The sequence below is a fragment of the Mustela nigripes genome, chromosome 3 (assembly GCF_022355385.1).
Source record: "Mustela nigripes isolate SB6536 chromosome 3, MUSNIG.SB6536, whole genome shotgun sequence".
Taxonomy (NCBI): Eukaryota; Metazoa; Chordata; class Mammalia; order Carnivora; family Mustelidae; genus Mustela; species Mustela nigripes.
Genome location: NC_081559.1, coordinates 54498127 through 54519644, shown reverse-complemented (window position 1 = coordinate 54519644; position 21518 = coordinate 54498127). Strand labels below are relative to the sequence as shown.

The window sequence follows — 21518 nt, the reverse complement described above, 5'->3', positions numbered from 1 at the left end:
CTGTGCATTTCTACTTTCTTATTAATTAATTAATTAATTTTTAAGTAAGCTCTAGGCCCAAGTGGGGCTTGAACTGAGATCAGGAATTGCCTCCTCTACTGACTGAGCTAGGAGGTGACTTGCCTTTCTACTTTTTATATGTGTTTTATTTCTGCTTCTAAAAGTGATATGTTACTGAGAAGTTGGAACACAGAGACCTGTGTAAAAAAGAAAAGTCAAACATATTCATGATCCAAAGATAATTGCTGTACATTCTGGAATATTTTCTTCCAGTTTTTCATCATAGGTGTGTATGTGAACATGAGGGATTCATGGGTTTATAAGGGCTATTGAATTAGAATATTACCTTTATATTCTATTTTTCTATTTTTTTTTTTAGCTTATGCTTTATTGCTGGCATTTCCAAAATTTATTTATACAAATCTTCAAGTGACTGATGACTATTTTCATAGCATAAATTCCTGAAATGGGATTAATGCATCAAAGTGTATACATATTTTTAAGGGGTTTGATACATTGTCACCTAATTATCTTCAAGGAAATTTTTTCCCGGGGTGGGAGGTTGTGGTACCAGGTGGTGGGTATTATAGAGGGCATGGATTGCATGGAGCACTGGGTGTGGTGAAAAAATAATGAATACTGTTTTTCTGAAAATAAATAAATTGAAAAAATTAAAAAAAAAATTTTTTTCCCATTTACGCTCTCCACAGCAACTGAGTGTCCTTTATAAAGTCAGTCTTACCAAGAGAGAATATGTTCATTTGTTGATACATTGTCTGAAATATTTTATCTGAGTTTTGTTTGAATTCCTTCTTCTTGAATTTCAGAGTAATTTTTTTTCCTAATGGTCATGTGTGACAATTTTATTTTTGTCTATTCGTAACATCTGACCAACTTTCTATTAAAGGGTACATTTTGTTGATTCATAAAAGTTTTTGATATGTTAAGGATTTTTAACCCTTTGAGTATGGGTTGTAAGTACCCTCGCTACCTGGCTTTTCCCCTCCTTATATGTTTCCTAAAAATAAAATAAAAAAAAAGAATTAGGGAAAATTTTTTTACATAGTCAAGTCAACCAATTGCATTTATTTTTCCACAGCTTTAACTTACGAAGTCTTTTTCCCATCCAAAGATAGTTATCTACTTATATTTTCTTTGAGTTAATTTATAATTAAAAATATTTAACTCTTATTCCTTTTGGAACTATTTTCAGGAATGGTGTGAAAGGGAGCACTAACAGGATTTTTCTCCAAGTGCCTCAACCATGTTTAATGAATAATCTTTGCTTTCTGCAATGGTTTTGTAATGCCTCTTTTATCACATGGCTGGCCGATTGTTGCACACTGGTTTGTGTGTAACCTGCTGGGCTGAGTGTCTGGATTAACCCAGTGGGGAGTAACTGTAGGCAGTTCGAGGACTCCCTGAGCAGCTCCCACAATTCCCTGAATATGGTGGATGGCCAAGGTCTTGTATGAAGTGAACAATTAATGAGTCATTTGTACACCTGGGAAAGTTTAACTGGAAGGTAAACAAATGTCTGTCCTGACTGGTTAAATGTTTGCCTTTTGGGGCAAGGGTGCCAGGCATGATAGGATTTTAAGTGACCCTTATAGGTTATGATTGTCTCTTCCACCCCCTACTACTCTGATCCAGTCACTTCCGTCTTTGGACTATAATAATGGTTTCTTATGGCCTCAGGCTTAGGAATAAATTCCAGGTTATTATTATTCAATAAATTCATCATTCTCTAAGAACAGTTACGATGTAGCCAGGTCAGTATTTCTCACATTTGAGTAATGTATAGACACCTTTAAAAGGAAAACAATTCTACAGACTTCAGTGATGCCTTATTCTTATTAAAATAGCATTTAAATAAACTGCATATTCTTACAGCTCCAGAGCAAAAAAGGGTAGTGGGATCACGGCTACATGATATTCATATGATCCGGAATATGCATATTTAATACGATATTAATTTCTTTTAAAAATATTGTAACAGAAGCAAAAACACAAATTTCCTGGGTTTCATAGAGAACTTGGGGATCCCTGCAATACGTGTCCTATTTCCAGTCTAACGGAACAGAAATTGCTTCTCCATACACCACATCCAACCCTCAAACTTTGCCCTTTTTCTAAGCAGTTTGGATGCCTACTTTGTACACTCAACCTAAGTGTGAATAATCACTATACTAGATGTAAACTAATTTCCGTATGCCTGTAACCATTACACAACCGTAAAACCCAAACGAAATATGAACAAAACTATAAAAGCAATGTTTCAAATAACTTTATTTAAAGAGACAGATGACAGTGTTGCTGAACAAAAATGTCTGCTCACCTTGTAAACATAGAGCTATTGCCTGCTGGGAGCAGAGTTTTGGGTTGGTTTACATGCCCAGACTGAGTGAACAGACTTATCAGAATTAGTTCATTCCTTCAACAATTAATCTTTATTTTTCTTCAAGAAATCTTTAGTAATTGAACCAAAGCACATCAATCCATCAGGATTTTCATCAAGACCACCAGCTCTAATACATCCTGCTATTCTTCTAAAGAACTTGCTTCTGGAATTTGGTATGTATAACTAAGCTGATTTTTGCTTTATAGGTTTTAATAAGCCATGTTCTCTATGCTACTAGGAAAGGGAAACTCTTTCTTGAACCAAAAAGGAATGGCTTCAAGATGAAAGAAAATCACTCAAAGTAGCTCCTTAAATATTTTAAATGCAGTAATTTCTAAAAAGTACAATTTATATTCTGTATTACTTACAATCTGAGTGCAGAGAGGTGGTGGAAAGTAAGGGCTTAATTATGAGAGGGAAGCTTTCTGCAAAATTTTATGGAATGAATTCTCCATATTTTATAGAAGAATATTATACAGGACTCTTAGGTTGCTCAAGACTCTATTTCCTAATAGTTGTTGAAAGCTGTTGACTTCTAGAAATGAACATGTTGATCTGGGTGTAAAGGAGGAGGATAGGCAGAAAACAGAAGAGATGCCCATTCTCAATGCAGCAGGCAATTAATTAACAAGAGTCGTGATGGAAAAGATCTAAGAATCTTGGAATAACAGAAGATGTATTTCTTTCAAGTTACTTTACTTGTGTGATTTCTCCACCATAGTTAAATCAGTGGATGAGATGTTGGGTTAAGGCACGGGTTCTCAATAGTGGACAATTTTGCCACCCCCCCCCCCCAACCGGGACATTCAACCATGTCTGGAGACATTTTTAACCATCACAACTGTGGAGAGAAGGCATCCTATTTGCATCTAATGGATAGAGGTCAAGGAAGGATGCTGCAAAACATCTTACAGTGCACAGGACACACCTCACAGAAATTATCCAGCCAAAGATGTCAATAGTGTGGAGATTGAACAACCCTGAATTAAGGTGTCCAAGCCAAAGGACTGTATCTGGGCTTTATCCTTGTATGGACAGGGCTTGTGTGACAGGCTGTATCCTTGTGGATCCTCCTGCCTTACACATACACCCATGCATGAATAATCATCAATTTATAATACAAGGCCATAAGAACTACCTAGAATCCTCCCAGAGTCTCCTGGAATACAAGTTAGTCCCAGGAAGGTTGAGTTAGAGGGTTTTGCATGGAGCCAGTCATATGAGACTACTACTGCAGGAACACGTACAATGAACAGTTAGAAGCCTAACAGGAAACATTAATTCATTTATTCACTTATTCAGCAAACCTTTATCAGGCACCGGCATGTGCCACACTGCTAGGCATGACGTGGGTATACAGTGAACACACCCAAACCCGGTCCCTGCCCTCATGGAGCTTACAGCCTAGGGAAGACTAGAAAGATCATCAAGAAGAGGCCAGTAAAATGAGGACTCCATAAATGGACCCAACTGGGGAACAATCACACAGCCCAACACCTGTCATGTAAGTGTAAACTCACTTGAACCATACAACAAACCTGGAGACAGGCTTTACTGCCTTCAGAGAAGTTAAAAGCATGCCTAAGGTCACACAGTTTATAAGTGGCAGAGCTTCAGCCAAGTGACACTCATGTCCCTGTTCTACTGTTTTACAGAGTAAGGATACACATAGGCCCTCTGGCTTGAACGACCTGGAATTTCTTCTCCTGATTCTCACCAAGCAAGCACACAGGTACAGAGGCTTTCCCCTCACGAAAAAATGCCACCAGCCTTCTCGGTCCTCTTGCTTACATCACACCTGGGGATGATTTTCTAGCTGTTTCATGTATATGTGTCTTACGTTCCTAATTAGATTGTAAACTTCTGACCTGCAGGGACCAGATCTTCCATTTCCTTTGCAACCTTTTGCAGTACTGCAGTGACCCAATAAAATGTCTGCGGCATGAAGGAACCTGTAGAGATAAAAATACTTTATGGTATCCCCATTTATTGGTTTCATGCTCTTACTTTGCTTTGTGATAGGACCGAACATTATAAGCTTCTAGAGGGCAGAGGAAATGGCTTGGTGCTTTCCTTACATCAGCAGGCACCATGCAAAATTTGATCCCCGAATGCCTTTTTGATGCTCTGGATAATATTAGCACACTGGAGTGTTTTTGTGTATCTAAGGACCGAGGTTGTCAGCCTCTATGCGGCGGGGAATGTTCCTTCCTTTCCACAGTAAGCTCCCCTGGCGCCTAGGACAGGGCTAGATTACTGCAGAAGCCCCCTTCCCCGTCCCCTCATCCCCCACCCCTCCCGCTTATTTTTATTGTCAAGGAGGCCAACTGCGAAAATGGCAAGCTCTTGCATAACCCCAGACCTTGCAAGGAAATGAGCGAAGTAGAAGGGGATTTGAAGGCAGGTCAGAAATGGCCTGGATGAGAACACTGAGGCTTCTTGCTGACCTGCAGGACCCCAGCCGCGCGCCTCCCGCAGTCGCGGGGACCTGGAGGCCGTCCGCCCGCCCCGCGCGCCCCCGGGAGCTGTCCAGACGGCCCCGCCCGCGCCTACCTGGGCACTCACCCGCGCCGCGCGGCCTCTCCTCCTCCCCACCCCAGCCGCGGGAGCCCGGCTCGGGCCTGCCCCGCCGCCGCCCCGCCTCTGAGAAGCCCCGCGGGCTGCGCGCTCGCAGCTCCTCCGGGCCCGCCAGACCGCGCCGGGCGCGTCGGGGGCGGCCTGGCCAGGCTCGTCGGGGCTCGGCGGGCTCGCCCCCGGCCGGGCGCCTGCAGGGGGCGCGGGGACGGCCCCGCCCCGCCGCCTTCCCTCTCCCTCCCGGCTCCCTGGATCCGCGCCGGGAGGAAATGATGTGTTGCTGCCTGGTTAATCACAGCTCCAGACACTCATTGGCCGAGCGCTCCGCAGCCACTTCCTTCTCCTCCTCCTCCCGCTCCTCCCGCTCCGGCTCCTGCTCTTTGCAGCCGCCGCCGCCGCCGCAGCCTCCCCCTCCGCGCCGGGGGAACTTTTCTACTCTCTGTGACCGTCTCCCCCGCCGCCCCTCGGGCGAGCCTCCCCACGGGCCGCCCGCCCCGCCCGCGGCTGCCCTCCCAGCCCGAGCCGCTGCGCCTCGGGAAGTTTATTCCGCCCGCCCTCCTCCCCTTCCTCCTCCTCCTCTTCACCCCGCCTCCCCTCCCTCCCCCGGCTCTTTCCCCCGGGTGGCTGCCGCCGCCGCCGCCGCCGCTGCCAGGCTGCTCCTCAGCCAGCCGCGCCGGCCCTAGGGCTGGAGAGCCCCTGGCCGCTCGCACCGCCCGGCTGCAGCCGCCGCGGCCGCCGCTCGGGGCCGGCCGCCGGCCCTCGGCCCCGCAGAGTTCCGGGCTCTCTCGCCGGCTGCACCGCCCCGCCCCGCCCCGCGCCGCGCCGTGCCGCGCCGCTCCGCGCCGACCTGCAGCGCCTGGCTGGCTCGCACTCCGCCTCCCCCGGCTCAGCCCCGGCCGCGGCGGGACCAGAGGTGAGGGCAGGTCGCCCGCCGCGCCGCGGGGGCGGGGAGGACCGAGGGAGGAGGGCGCCTGGCTGGAGGAGAAGCTGGGATTGGGGGTGGGAAGGTGGGCGTCTGCGGTGCCTCCCCCTCGCTTTCATTCCTTTCTCCCCCAAGCTTCATCCACTCTAGGTGGGGGAAGCAGCCGCGGAACAAAACGGTCTTGCTCTGGGCCTGAACTGCTGGTGGGGTAGGGGAGAGGACAGAGGCATGAGGCGGGGGGTGGGGGGGTGTCTCCGGGTTGCAGCATGTGTGTGTTTGTGTGTGTGTGTGTAGTGAACTCCTTCAGGGTGTGCGCCGCTGACTTGTAAATCGATCTGGTCGCCCGCGGCTCACCTTCTCAGCTGAGCTTGGTACAGGGTAAAGGGATGGGCTAATCACCCCCACCCTCAAAATATTCCGTCTCTTCCAAGAGGAATTTTCTGCTGGAGAGATAGCCAATAAACTCTGCTCAACTCCCTCCCGCCCTCCGTTCTTCCTAGCTGCAGTTTCAAAAAGCTTCAAAGCCAGGAATGTGGGATTCATCTCCCGATCCCCAGAAGGCAAATGTGGTTACAGATGTTGCACGGTACTTTGCCAAGTTTAAAACCCTTCCTTCAACACTGTAACCAAAACAGCGAGTCTAGAACCTGGGGCGCGCTGGGGAGAGATGTGGGCCTCTGGGGCCGCTGGATTCACTAACTTCCTTTGGTCTCTAGGCTGGCTAACGTCTGTCCAGTTTTCGCCAGATATGTCTACCCCCTCCCCCAACCTCCTCTCCCTGGAGTTTTGAACGTTCCTGCATGGGAGAAAAGCTGTAGAGGAAGCTACTTAAGGGAATAAAACATTCCACTTAGTAGCAGAAGAAAAGTCTTGGTTAAAAAGTTGTGCCTCATTTGGCTTTTGGAGAGAGGTAGCAAAGTAATCAATGGATCTGTTAATTTTATTGGGCTTTCTTTTTTGAGGGTTGTGTGTGTGAGAGAGGGTGTGTGAGTGATGGGAGTTAGATGATGAGAAGAAGGACTGATCTCATACATAGTTTATATATTTTTGAAAAGAGGCCCTCTAATTGAGACTTAGATATAACCCAGTGGTTTTAAAGAATCCTGTCCCAGAGATGCAGACTGCTCTGACAGCCCAAGGGAAGGCGGTGGCAAAAAATAGACACCACCTCCCTTTTCCCCCAAAAAAATTCTTCCTGGAAAGGTGGTGTTAAGAAATTTCAGAGATGGGCTGATCCAAGTGGCAGGCCTTAAATGGAAACACTATAGTATGTCTTGGCACTTGTCTCTGGAGGTGGGTGGCTGGCTGGGGGCCCAGGCTTGGGCAGCCAGCAGACACTAGACTTGTGCTGACCTCAGACACTGGCCTCGCCGTCCAGCTTTACAGTATGCTTAAGTATGAAATATGGGCCTCACCCTTTTCACTGATAGGGACACAGGGGTCAGGAGGTTGTCCTAGACCTGGACAGAACTTGGATCCACCTGGCTTTTAAGACCAAATCACTTTGTGTGAGTCAGTCCTTTTTATTTGCTGGCCTGGAAGTCAAAACACAAACAGAAAAACAAAACGGAAGTCTTTTGAAGCTGAAGTGTGTAGGTCTTAAATCCATGGGAATTGTGTGGCAGATGATACTCAAAAGGTGGAGAATGATGTTGCTGTAAATTCTGGATAGATGGCAAAAATCAAGGGCTGGGATAGGGAGGGATTGGGTTGCTACTTTTCTGGAGGTTTGGGTGAATTTTTATGGAAATGGAGAGAGTGGGTTTTAAGTAAAGGCTTGATTTAGGTCATAGTTTTACAACTTTTATACCTTGGAAGAGAGTGATCATTTGAATCTGAATAAGTTTCCTGTTATCTCTAAGTAACTTAAAAGAATATTAAGGATGCAGCATAGAGATGGAGGAGTCTGCCTTATTCAGGAATGTCATTAATTTTAGAAGTGGGGACTTAATACCATTAATAGCATTGTAATGACTTTTTTTCAGAGTAGTGATTTACCAAATTTTCTGCATCTGTCCACTGAACAGCTAACAGTGATTGAATCAGTAAACAGAGACTCTGCCTCTGTCTTACCCTAGATTACACAGAACTAATACTGTGATGATCATGATAGACTTCTAGGTAAGGTTGGATCAAGTAGTCCAGCCTTCTGGGGGAGGAAGGGACAGGGCAGAAATGCATTTGAAAAATGATCCTGTTATTCAAGGTCATGAGGTGAAGTTGGAATCAATGTGTGTGTGTGTGTACGTGCAAAAAGTACATTAGACAAAGAAGAGCTGGGACTGGGAACCGTCTTCTGTGCTTGTTCTGCTGTTGGATCCCTGCATCCTGATTTATTTTTATGTGAAGAGATCTAATGCACAACTTGTGAGAAACTGGGGTGAAGCAAGCTATTAATGGTATCAAAACCCTGATGTGATTTGAATGAATTTGGTGACCAGTGTGACAGGAATGGGGGGTGGGGAACATTGGCTTTGTTCTAGGCACTGTGCTCCACTCTTCACATGCATTTTTCATGACATTTTCACAGCAATCATATGTTTTGTTATTATGTGCCTCTTTTATGATGAGAAATTTGAGGCTTTCTGAAATTGAGGGAGTTGTTCTAGTTGTAGAGCTAGTCAGTGGTGGAGTGGGGATTTGAGCTAGGAGTTTGTGAGACTCTGGAACCCATGTTTTCAGCCTCTTTTGTCAGTGTTTGCCATACTTCATTCCCTCATACACCTTCTTGATGAGTTTACCATGGCTAAGTGTCAGTCTATTAATTATTTAGTATTTTTTTTAAGGCAATGATTGACCTTAGAAAAACTAAAAAGAAGTCATCTTTTAAGAGGAAACAATATATCACTGCCATAATTGGAAAGCCAACTCACTTGTTAGTAATGGGAGTTAATCATAAAGATACATTTATACTTACAATAAAGTGATTACTTGGGGTGTGTGTGTGTGTGTGTGTGTGTGTTGCAGGGACCTGGGGATCAGGGTGGAGAGGTAGGTAGATGATCTAGCGTTGGTGACACTCTGGGTTTTTGGGTTGAATGGTGGATTCAGGGGTGCTGATTTTGTTTTTAGACTTTCTAACCTACATACATGATACCTATTTTTTTGCAAAAAGATAAGGAAAATTAAACACATGACTATTAACATAATGACTACTTAGGGGATAGTTCATTGTACTATTATGACTATAGACAGCTTGGTGCCTGTGCGACGTAGGCTGGCAAATGCTGTTGACTGATTGATAAGACCCCAGGTGACAATTTTGAAGCAAGCTGATTGTTGTCATACCTGAATGAGATTGAGGTATGTCCCCTTGTCTGTATTCTCCTGCTTCCACTCTCATTTCAATATTGTGACCAAAATAATAGCAGTGGTTGCAGTATGGTTTCTCCTGACTGTGGTTTCCAGAGGCTGGGCCTGAGCCAAAGCTGGTAGTTGTCAACAGCACCTTGTCGCATGCATCTGGTGCTCAGGATGGGGCAAGAAATGCTGTCGTGAAGTGTTACAATGCTTTCATTCTTGCCGGTGGGTGAGTGTGACTGACCGTTCAGACTGGCAAACCAGTATTTAAGGTAAAGCAAAGCCTGGGCAAAATGTTAATAGCGTGAAACTGGCGAGGTTGGGAGATGAAGCCATTGGAGATTTTAGCCGGAGTCCACATAGTCTCCTGTTTCATTTTCCCAAGCAAATATTGGGCCCTGTGGCTTTATTCCTGGAAATGAGAATTTGAATTCGGTTTCCTGGTACAAAATGCCTTCTTTGATCTCTTGGAGTGAGAACTTTGTGTTTCTTTCTGTGGCCAGTTCCAGCTCTCAGAAAAACCAAGTGGAAGGTTTACCTCTTCGTTTTTAGCAGTTGGCCGTAGACTGCTCTTGACTGCCCTGCTAGTTTAAGAATCAGAAGTTCCAAAGCAGGATTTGTCTGTTGAAGGGGCATTCATTTAAAAGACTCCTTTTGAAAGAGCTTCATGAAGATGATGTGGTTGGCAAATTATGGCCTTAGGTTCGGATGGGAGGTAGTTTTGTTTGAACTTAGGCTCCCAAAATTAACTAATGAGACCCAGCAGCTTTCCTTCCTAGTATTCATACCAACTGGCCAGTCAAATAATATTCCTATGCTCTTATGTGTGTTTCGGGAAATCGGAGCTTGTTTATATGTCTGAAGACAAGTCTGTGATGCGTGAGACTTTTGTTTCCCAGAGCCACCACTACTTATTTGTTTGATTTTTGGGTTTCAGTCTCTGACCAACATTCCACTTTGCCCTTAGGATTGCTTCATTGTTTGCTCTGGGTACTTGGCCTTTATTTCTGTGACCAGGAAAGTGACTCTGAGTTTTAGTTTTTCCAGATTTTGTGGAGGTTCATGCAGTAGGTGGGATTTGTTTTTTGCACAATGGGGCGAGTTCAGAGGGTCCCCTTGAGCATAGGTGTCCTGACAGTTCTTCGGTCAGGTGTCCTGAGAGGTTCAGTTCTTTCTCATCTTGGGGCTGAGCCTTGGAGTCAGTCCCTTTGCCTTGCCCTCTCCCGACTTTTGGGGAGAGCCAGTCCTCAGGGCTCAGAGTAATCTTGGTGCAGGAATGCTTCCTGGATTTTGCTTTTTGCCATTTTCCTTGTATTTATCATCCTTACTACTCATTTTGGGACTTGCTGATCTTTTTTGAGGGCAAGGATTTCAGGTTATTCACTCCCCCGTTTATTTGCTCGACACCATTCATTCTCCTTCACCGATACAAAGCCTTTCAAAATTCCCTCATTGGGCTCTTTGAAGGCAAGGACTGTGTCTTATTCATCTTTTGTATATGTTTTGCACCTAACACAATGCCTGGCCCAGACCACACAGTCAGCAAATGGTTTTTTAATTGTCGAGAGAATGAATGGCTGATTGCATGTTGGAGAAGCAGACAAGTCCAGTACTCTAGGGAATCGGAGGCAGCCTGAGAACAGATGATATTAGGCACAGAGGTCCTTAAGGATGAGTTTGGGAAGCAGGGATAAAGACATTCTAGGTGGAAGGAACTTTTTTGGATACCCCTTTAATGCTTGATACTGTAACATAGTGGACTCAACAAACATTTATTGTATTCTTTTCAGTTTATGCTTCCTGTTGTTGTTTTGGGCTTAAGGGCAAAACCTTCTTTGGGAAGAATATCTCAACGCATATTTAATATCCTACAGTGCATTGAGTCCTGTGATCGTGAGTGCATGGCTGGGACTCTTTCAGTTGGTGAATTGACTCCTTCACACCGACTTTGTCCTGTTGCGTATGTTCACAAATAGTTGACAGTGAAAACAGCGTGGTAGGCAGTGCTCATTGTGGAGAGATGGAATGTGGATGACCTCTTTGGAAAATGGATGGAATTCAGAGTGAAATTTTCTTTTGATAGGTTTTAAGGGCTGATTTGGCTGGCTATGCCATGTAGACATTTTCTGCTTGAGTGCTTGATAGTTGGGTGCCGTTAGGCACGGGGTCTTCGGTAGCCTCTGTGCAGCATGGATGACGTTGAACGTGAGGATTGCTTTGGGGTGCCTGGCTGGCTGAGTTCGTTGGGGATGCTGTTCTTGATCCTTGGGGTCTTAAGTTCATGGTTATGTATAGAGCTTACTTAAAAAAAAAAATTATGACATAAAGAAAATAAGATTGCTCTAGTTTTTATTTTTCTTTTTAAGGCAATTATGGAAGAGGTATCAATTGCACTTCTAAAAATAACCTTGGGCTTGATGGGAAATGTACAGAGGCGCTAGAGGAACATAGGAGTGGTCTTAGACAGAGCTGGGTATTAAAAGTATGCTGGTACTTGGACTTTGAAGAGAGTGGATACTGAGAAAACTTGAGAAAGAGCATTCTGGTGCAGAGGAGATGAGTTGAGATATTTTAAGCCAAGTTCGGACCCTTACCTTACAATAGCTATTGTAGCTCTTGATGAGTGGTGGTGTACTCTCTGTGAAAACATCATATAGGTTAATACTTGTAAGTATTAAGAGGACTGGAGCTTTTGGACTTGTCACTTGATGTCGGGGACTTACACAAGATAGAAATATACATAGGAACAACCAGTAGGAGGAAAAAGTGTAGGTGGTTGTCTAGAGTGATCTTTATCTTCCTTTAGAGAATAAGGAAAATGGTAAGGGACAAGTGTGCCAAGTGATATTTTTTTTAAATGTTTTTTGAACTTGAAGAACTGAACTGTTGTGCACAACAGGTGGCAAGAACAAATATTCTCTTACTTTATGAGTATGGCCTAGTAAAAAATAGAAAATCTCAGTCCCCAGAGATTATATAAACATAAATGTTCTATTTCAGTGTTTTAAAAACATTTTTTACTCGCAGCAATACATTTTACATCATGACTGAGTACACATACATACACACATGCATATTAAAAATAAAGCTGAATTATAATTTTTACAAAACAATACAGCAGTGTGTCCTAATTTCTAGTCAATTTAAAAAAATATCCTGGTCTCTATTTACTACGTGGATTTCACAACTTGCTAATGGGTTCTAACCAGCAGTATGGGGAAAAAAAAAAAACAAAACAAAACTATTCTAGATATTGTGGAAATCAGCCTTAATTTGTTTATTGGACATTTGCTAATCTGGATGAGGATTTTGTTTTTCTTTTTGTATGAGTCTCAATTATTCTACAGATGGTCCATGCCCTTCTGCTCTTCCCCGACTCCCCCACCCATTGTTCTTTTCTCTGTGTAGGGGGTCTTTGCTTGTTTCTCCACATCAGATTAAAGTGACTAATATGTGCTTTGGACCAGCTCCCGAAGTACAGCATCATCTTGATCCTCATCAGCATCAAAGGTGAGGCTAATTAACTTAAACTAGGGGCAGGAGCCACTTAGCTCTCTGTTTGCTTAGGTTATATTTGAAATGGGATGGTGACTCTCGGTAATAAGGGGACGGCAGGAGACCCTCTATAGGTCCCCTGCACCGGAAGGATAGAAGAGAGGTAGGGAGGGTGACGCGATACAGTTATTGTTCAGAAAAACAAAACAAGGTTGGTAGGGACCAGCTTTTTGCATCCAAAGATGCAAAAGTAAGAGCTTCATCAGCGGCTGCAGTCCTCCTTGCTATCATTGTCCTTATTAAAATCTTTCCTACCTTGCTGCTGCTCCCTTATCGTTTCCCGTCTTCTTCTTCCTTCATCTCTTGGGCATTTAGCAAGATCCTGTACCTCGGGCTGGGCATGGAACGGATAGTAACATTAAGTTGAACTCAAGGTACACTTGAGTAAGGGCCTGAAGAACTGCACGTCTAACTGTAAACGGCAGAAGGCCAAGTATCTTGGTCACGAGATACAGGGGGGATAAGGATCAAACAGCACCTTTGAGGAAGTGACTGTTTGGCTGGGCTTGGAAAAAGGTACCATTCCGATGTTATCATTTTCAGAGAGGTCTGTAGGTGTATAGGTTGTGGAGGAGGAAACCTGCTAGAGCCAGGGGATGGGGCAGGGAACTGTGAGGTAGTTGGCTTTGGTTTAAGGGCCACGTTGTGGAAAAACATAGTTGCACCTGTTTGTCACCACTGGAGTCAGACTCAGTGCCTTGAGGTGCAGCTTCTCAGCGAGGCAGCGTGACCTGAGATAACCAGAAGGAAGAGCAGGTTCATGTCTCTGGTTTTGCACTAATGCCAGAGACAAAATGGAGCGGAGGGGCGGGTGCTGTGGCAGTGGTTCTGTTGCCCACCCTCCCCCATGTTTATTTTTTTCTTGCCAAGCGTTATATGGTAACTCCTGGAAGTTAAAAGGCTTGTGTAACGTGACTGTGTGGAGTACATCGGGGGAACACGGCAGAAGAAAGCTTAGAAAGGGGGATTTAGAGCCAAATTATGGTTTACTTTGGATGCCAGGCGAAAGATTTTTAGACCTGATTCTAAAATAGAAACAGTAAGATAACATTTGGAAGGGAGGCCCTGCTCAGGCCCCTTGCTTGCATTCTCACATTTAATGCTCACGTCCAAGCTAGGACGAACTCCCGTTTGTTATCCCCCTCTTTTGAAAGGAGAAACTGAGACTCCGAGGGATGCTGGAAGATGCCTGAGGTCACACATCTGAACTTGAATCCAGGCTGTACATTCCAAAGTCACTTGCTCTAAAGCAGAGTTCGGAAACTGGCGGCCCCCAGGCTGACCACACCTCAGACTTAGGTCCTGTTTGATACTGTATGTAACACTTCTTTTTTTTTTTTCCTTTTTGAAATAGTTGCCATCATTTAAATAGGGGGATATTTCCCAGAACAAATTCAGCTTTCCACGCTCTTCTGCAAGACTGCAAGCCCTGGCAGCCCAAGGCCCACATTCCTGTAGGGACCTGCCAGAGCTCCTTGTTACCGTGTGGTTCTCAGTGGACGTGTGTGCTTGTGTTTGCCGCAGTCCCAGCTCAGCCAGTTTCCTCGCAGACGCCGAGGCCCAGCATCGCTCGCTCTTTTTTCTTTATTCTCCTAGCCGGCTCACTCTGCCATGCTCACTGATTCACCCTATGGCATATGACTTTGAGGCCCCTGATCCATAGCCTTCTATTTCGCCACAGATTAGTGGTGAGGGCAGATGCCCAGTAGGTGAGGGAAATGAAAGTAGGGGGAATTAGGGTTTTGGCCTTGATCCGGAGAAGCCATAAGTGGCGCAAATCATTTTTTTGAAGAGAAGAAGGGGTGAGTGGGAGGCAGAAGGATGTGACTTAGGGAACGTGGATGACCGAGAGAAGGGTACTGATCCTAAAAGAAAATGAAAGGCTAAGAGGAGCTGTTTAGGGATAGGGCATGGTATTGGGGTTCAGGTTCTGGTGGAGTAAGCGCATAGAAGAGAGCTTGCTTGAGTCTCATGAGGAGTTGGAAATACAGCAGTGGAACCAGCAGATAAGGGTTTGGAGCTGTGGGGATTAGATCTGTGTGAGAGGATGCCATCCTGGGGCATTCGGATCTGGGGGAGAAAGGTCCCTTTTGGAAATAGGAAGAAATGGACTATGGTCTGAATGATAAAATGAACCAGCTACAAACAGCTTAAAAAGTCTCTTACTGACCTTTTTGGGTCAAGTGCCTTATCTTGCAAACAAATCAAATGTTTATCCTAATAAAGGAATATTGTAACAGTTGTCAGCTTTTGAACATGGGACCTGATAAACATCTGCTCATAGAATCAAAGACAGATACACTGTTTGATGGGTGACACCTATAATTTATGTTTATGCCTATTGCACTGAGTCTAATTGAGGTGAAAGAAATTGGAACTTTTTTTTTAAAGTATCAAAGGTGACAGAAAAAATGGTTGTTCTAGCCCTGAGATGGGGAAAACAGTGCCAGAAGCAAATGAGTTGTTTTGAGATTTATTCTTTTAGCGGGTTTAGAATGGAATGTCCTTTTTAAATTACAGATGAGGGTCATTTTTTTTTTTTTCCCCCTCTTCTTATCTTGACTTGTTTGTTGAGGATTCCCTCCAACTCACTGTTACTTAATCAGCCAGGTCCTCCTCTGCTGCTCTCCCATTTGGTTCCCTTTTCATCCCAGAAGGTGTTGTTTTAAGGACATCCTAGGCACAGGTGGAGTGAATCTTTCCCAGATGTGGCTATTGAGCAAGAAAATCTTCCAGGAGGGCCTTTCTTTTGTTCTCATACTTTTTGTAAATTTTTAATTTTAATTCTAGTATAGTTAACATGCAGTGTTCTATTATTCTTATACTTTTGTCTCAGACATTATGGTCTCCCTTTTGGGCCCCATGATTCTTAAAAAAAAAAAAAAAAATCAAATTGGTGTTTTTATTTATAATTCCTGGCTTTATTTTATTACAGTACATTAGTATGGGTTCCCATAATTTTTTTCTTAACCAAATATTTTTGTTTTTTTTTAATGATAGTTTATGTTTTAGAGACGATATTTATGTGATATTATATGTGCTTATGATAAGAATTGAAGTATAGGAGGGATATATAGGAAAGGTAACTTTGGTCCTCCGGCTTCTACTCTCCCTTCCTAGAAAAAAAACCATCATTAAAACAAATTGTACATCCTTCCAGTGGTCATTTTTACATTTACAAACGTATACTAATGTGTTTTTCTTATAAATATAATATATTGCACATATTTCAGTTCTGGACCTGGCTTTTTTCATTTAGTTTATCTTGGAAATCGTTTCCTATCAGGATGACCAGTTTCCTTATTATTTTGAAAGGTAATTCCAAGGTATGGATGTATCATAATTTATTTAACTAGTCTTTTACTTATTTTAGGTAACATTATGTGTTATAATGTTGTAGTGACTATCTTTACATATGCTAGCTACCATGTATCTACATACTGATTTATATGTAGACGTGTATGGAGATCTGTCTCCTTTATATTGGGGGGAGGTGTAAATATCAAAGACTGGAATTACTGAGTCTAAGGTATTTACATTTAAAATTACAGTAGAGGTTGTACCAAGAATTTGATATTTGAGTTGAGTTGGGGAAACAAGGCCGCATGGTGGGAATGACAAAGCACCCCATGAGACTGAAGCAAGAGTCTGTTCTCTCTGGTGTAAACCAATTTTGTGGCCCAAGAAAGTCACTTAACTTTTTTCTTTGTGGTACCTTTCTTTCCTCATCTATTTGGAAGAGCAGAGACTCAGCTATTTCAGAAGTTTAATAATTTGTTGATTCTTTCAGTCTCCCTCCTGTTTGGTACTTCCAGTAAATGGAGCTTGATGATTTTTTTTTTTTCCTTCCTTGTGTAAGTTTGAGTCTGAGGAACTGTGGGCTTTGGAAGCCTTGCTAACCACAGGTTTACTTTGATTGTTTTAAAGCACTATGTCTGGTTTGTGCTTTATGTTAAAAGCAGAGCTTATAGGGCTGATTATCTTTAAAAAAAAAATACGGTGAGTGGTAAGTAGGCATTTAGTGACCAAGAAACTCATATAGTCAGCTTTTTATTATTGATCAAGAATGGAGGCAATAGATTTTTAGACTTAGGGAAAAGTTTTATTTTTGTAATAGCTTTTAAAAAAAACAATAAGCATATGATAGACAGTTTTTAAGAAACAGCAAAATCTTATTTATGATTTTGGAGCATACTAGAGTGGACTGTTTTGGATCTTTCAATGTTTTTATAATAGGAAAAAGATACAATAGGGGATTATTGGAAATTTTGAGGTATTTATTTAGCTGGTATAGTTTAATAAAATGGTTGTGTTCCCTGGCAGTTACCAAATTAGATGCATTTAAAATTCCAAACCCAAGTAAATAAAATTTAATATAAAATTCATCATTTTTTTTTCCCGTGTTGCATTTTCTTCTTTAGAAATTGGCTCCCCCAGAATTAAGCAACATGCTTAAGATTTTTCATTTCAAAGACTTAAAAATTTTGGGCTGTTAGTATAAATGTAATTTTCCTGGAGAAGATTTTGAGCCCTTGGTTACTCATGAAAAAAAAATTACTTACTAAAGCTCTTTAAGTATACAAATTTATTCACTTAACTGTAGAGTAGCAAAAAAAAAAAAAAAAAGGAAACAACTTAAATGTTCTATAATAACCTACATATGTAGCCTTTATATATATTACATAAATATGCATATGTATATACGCACACACACTTTTATTAAAAAAATGGAAAATTATACAGTCACCAAAAGTATTATCTGAGATAAATTTTCAGGGACAGATCTCACCTTCTCAAAAGAAGGTTTTGGTGGGTATTCCATCTAATTAGATCTTTCTTCTTTTCCATATCTTTTTTTTTTTTTTAAGAGATTTTAGTTATTTATTTGAGAGAGGGAGAGAGCACTCACATGAATGGGGGAAGGGGCAGAGATGGAGAAATAGGCTCCCCACTGAATGACCTGAGCTGAGCAGACACTTAACCTGAGCCACACAGGCACCCCTCTTCTTTTCTGTGTCTTACATATGCTACCTTATGTATACTACCCATATCTCTGGGGTAAATACTGAGCACAGAGACGGTGTTTGTTTGGTACTCTGAGTGTGCATGTGTATCCTGTGCTTAGTATATGACTGTATCTATAGTAGGCATGCAGACATTTTTAGAATGAATAGAATAGGCCACGAAGAGTATACAAAACAATATTAAGTAGAAAAAGCAGGACATGGTGTGCCTGGGTGGTTCAGTTGGTTGAGTGTCTGCTCTTGGCTCTGGTCACGGTCCTAGGGTCCTGGGATTGAGCTCCACATTGGGATCCCTGCTTAGTGCCTCTGTCCCTCCTCACTTCTCGTTCATTCTCTCTCAAATAAATAAATACATTCTTTTTTTGTTTTTTAAAGAAAAAGCAGGACAGAAAAACCATACAATTCCAAACTCATAAACTATATACAATTCCATAAATGTAGGTAAACATAAGACATAGTACAATTCCAGACTTGTAGTTATAGACATATGGACATAGGAAAAAAAAAAAAAACTGGTAGGAAATAAAGGGGACTATTAACAGTTATTGTCTTTGAGCTGTGGGTCGTGTATAATTTTGAAGAGAAAATCTTTAAATACAAATGGGTGAAGTAAATATTGGAAGATTATGTCACCTCACTAATGTATTTTACCCTTTCAGCATTAAAGGTGGTCACCTTCCCTAAAATGATGTATTACAATACCATGGCCTTTTCTCCTCTTGAGTAAAATGTACTGGGTCTCTGTAGTGTGACAGGTTTTATATCTGCTTTAGAATTAAATTATGATCTGAGAGTTGCACTTTTAAGAAACTGGGTTTAATTTTACATCAGTTGAAGTTAAAGGGTAGTGAAAGTGTATTAGATCTGGTACAAGTGTCTAATTATAATTATTGACGCATTTTCAAATGCTCTCTTAAGTATGATACATTGCCCATGATTTTGACAGCTTTGACTACATTAAACCTGCTGGAACACTCTTTGCACAAAGGTTTGTTTAAACTGAGAATTGTCAGAAGGATTCTTTGAAGAGTAGATGAACACAGATTTAGAGGTCAAATGGTGTTTTATTTCCCACTGTGCCTGGTGATTTTAGCCTGTTAAATGTTAATCGGAAGATTATCTGGATTTAGTTTTCATCTCAAGAAAACTGGGAATTTAATTTTTTTGTGTAGTGTTAAAAAAAAAGTAGGTGAGGATATTAATTTATCATTGATTCTCTGCCATGTTAGCTAAGCTTCTACTTACCTCTCTTGCTGAAGGTCTCCAACTGCAAAACTCCAGACTGACATACTTGATTCTGCATAACAACCTCATTTTCAGAAGGTCTCCTTAGACCAAGTTCATATATTATCTCCTTTGTGTGGCTACACCTTCCTTTTATGTAGATTTGTTGAGTTGCTACCATGTGCCGGGCACTGAGCATGTAAAGACAGAAAGGCTGTCGGAGAGCTCAGCCTGAGAGAAGGAGAAGAATCAATCGTCAAGCCACAGCCAAGCAAAGCACCAGAATGGAACTCTAAACGTAGAGATGGGATGTGCAGTTTTGTTCGAGAGGGCATCTGAGGTCATCTTTTCAGAGGAATGATATTCTTGAGCATCTTGAAGGTTGAGGAGGAAGGTAGCAGGTGGGAAAAGGGCCTTTGGTACAGAGGCTTATAGGAAAAATGGCATCCTTCAGAGCTGAATGTGACGAGTGCTCTGCTACTCAGAAGTGTGTTGGTTGGTTCAGCAGGAATGGCACCGTTTGGGGCGCGAGCCTCACTGGCGATGGGGAGTCTCAGGGCCACCCAATTCTCCTGAGTGAGAGTCAGTGCTGTAACAGTATGCCCATGTGATTTGAATGCTTCTAGAAGTTTGAGAAACCCTGGATTGCCCCATAAGGAGGAGGTAAAGGATGGGAGAGCTGGGGAAGTAGACCGTCTGCTAAGGAGTCTGGACTTGATTTCAAATATGGGCTTGGTAATGAAGAAGTAACATTATCAGATTCGTATTTTCCACAAATCATCTGGAAGTACACGTGAGGCAGCCTGTTAACACGATGTTTCTTGAAGCCAGAATCAAAAAGTACACCACAAAGGAAGTACTCAAATAAGTGAGAAATGAAGGATGTTATACTCTTTTCTCAGACAGTGTAAATTTTCATAGCACATTGGAAGTTCAGAGAAGCCGGCATGGAGGAACACCTTATCTGAATCACTTACCCTGGGATATTCCCGGATGTTCCTGGTCTTTCAAGTTATACTTCAGTGGAACCCTTTGTAGCTGCCTGGCTGTTAACACCCCAGGAGGAGTGGAGAGCATTTTGAAGAACACGTTTTGGGAAATGCTAGCACTCATTCCCACACTTGAGACATTGCCTTAGCTTACTGGTAGGGTGACCAACTGCCTGGGATTGCCTGGGACTATAGCCATCCTAGGCTGCTGGACTGCCGTGCTAAAGTCCTGGACAGGCAAAGTGAGTTTGATACCATTGCTACCTGTTTACTGTGCTTTTGACTGATTGCCTCATTTTCTTTAGATGGGCTCAACCTTGGACCTTAAATACCTGTTTCAGGCTCATTCTAATGGAGTGATTCCCAAATGTGTTTGTATGTTGGAAGCACCTGGAGGGGTTTCCAAACCCAATGCCCATTCCCACCTCACAGGTTGTGGTTTAATTGGTCTGGATGTACCCTGGCAGTGGAATTTTTTATAGGTCTCCAGGTAAGGGGTGTGAAAACTCATTCCAAATAACTATAACTGTGAAAATGCAGTATAGATGCACCTTTAGAATTTATTTTAATTTCATTTAATTAACTTCTGGAATAGAAGCACTAATCATTATAAAGAAAAAAAGTTGAAGAACTTGATCTAGCATCATGCTGGGGGTTGAGGGTAGCAGATATTCCTCACTTTGGGAAACATTTGCCTGGAGGCTGGTGGAGCACCAGACTGGCCAAGCAGTGGGGACAAATGTGGCTTGAGAGGGCGGTGGAGGTTTCAGAGCCCTTGAGGGGGTTGAGCTGATGAGATGCAGAAGCTGATCCGGTCTGTGTGCTTTGGTAGAGGAGAATCTCTGGCTTCAGGGGTTCTAGACAGGGATCCCATAACAGAATAGAGAGGATTGGAGAATACAGGAAGAGCTGAATTTTCAAGTCCTGTTTCAGAGCCTTGGGACACCCAGGAGGAGGTGATGAATGGCCTGTTGAGAAGAGTCATAGTTAAAAAGGGCTGCGCTGGAAGCAGAGGAGAGCCTCTCTAGGTCCGGAGGGCAGCGAAGTTCCAGGTGGGGAATTGGCTTGGCTGGGGAGCAGGCTTGAGGGTGCTTTGCACCCTGGGTTCACGGTGAGGGCAGAGGACCCTGAGGGAGGAGTCTGGGAATAGCCCAACTAGTAGGAGTGATGCTAAGGAGAGTGTGTCTTCCTCCGCTCACCCCAAGGAAGGTAGCCCTGTGAACCAGATAAGAGCTCAAGAGGGCAGTTTGTTTCGGTAATTTAGGACATCATTAGTCATGTTTGTGTAAATTTAACGTGAGGGAGGAAACAAGATGATAGCGGGGTCACGGAGGAAAAAGCCTGGGCTAGGAGGGGACCTTAGGGAATAAATCTGGGTTTGTTTGGGAAGTAGTCATCCTCTAGTTACTCATGGAAGTTATTTCGACAAGGAACAAAGATTGTAACGAATATTCAAATATTCACAGATAAATTGCCAGAACTCTCTGGGGCTCCGTAAAATAGCTTTACTTTCAAATCATACCACTCAC

The 21518-nt window shown here is 43.0% G+C and overlaps 1 protein-coding gene and 1 long non-coding RNA gene across 3 annotated transcripts in view; one reads left to right on the top strand and one right to left on the bottom strand.

Moving 5' to 3' along the window:
- Window positions 1-2271: 2271 nt before the first annotated feature.
- On the bottom strand, window positions 2272-5128 carry LOC132012966 (uncharacterized). The gene is made up of 2 exons (XR_009402824.1): window positions 4955-5128; window positions 2272-4353 (listed from the first exon to the last, which is right to left on the bottom strand). It is a non-coding gene; the product is annotated as an uncharacterized LOC132012966 (long non-coding RNA).
- Window positions 5129-5781: 653 nt separating this feature from the next.
- ACVR1 (activin A receptor type 1) overlaps window positions 5782-21518 on the top strand; it is a 127720-nt gene continuing 111983 nt past the window's right edge. For both annotated transcript variants that reach the window (XM_059394001.1, XM_059394000.1), the window contains exon 1: window positions 5782-5888. The gene's annotated coding sequence lies outside the window, so the exon portion shown is untranslated. The remainder of the gene's footprint in view (window positions 5889-21518) is intronic.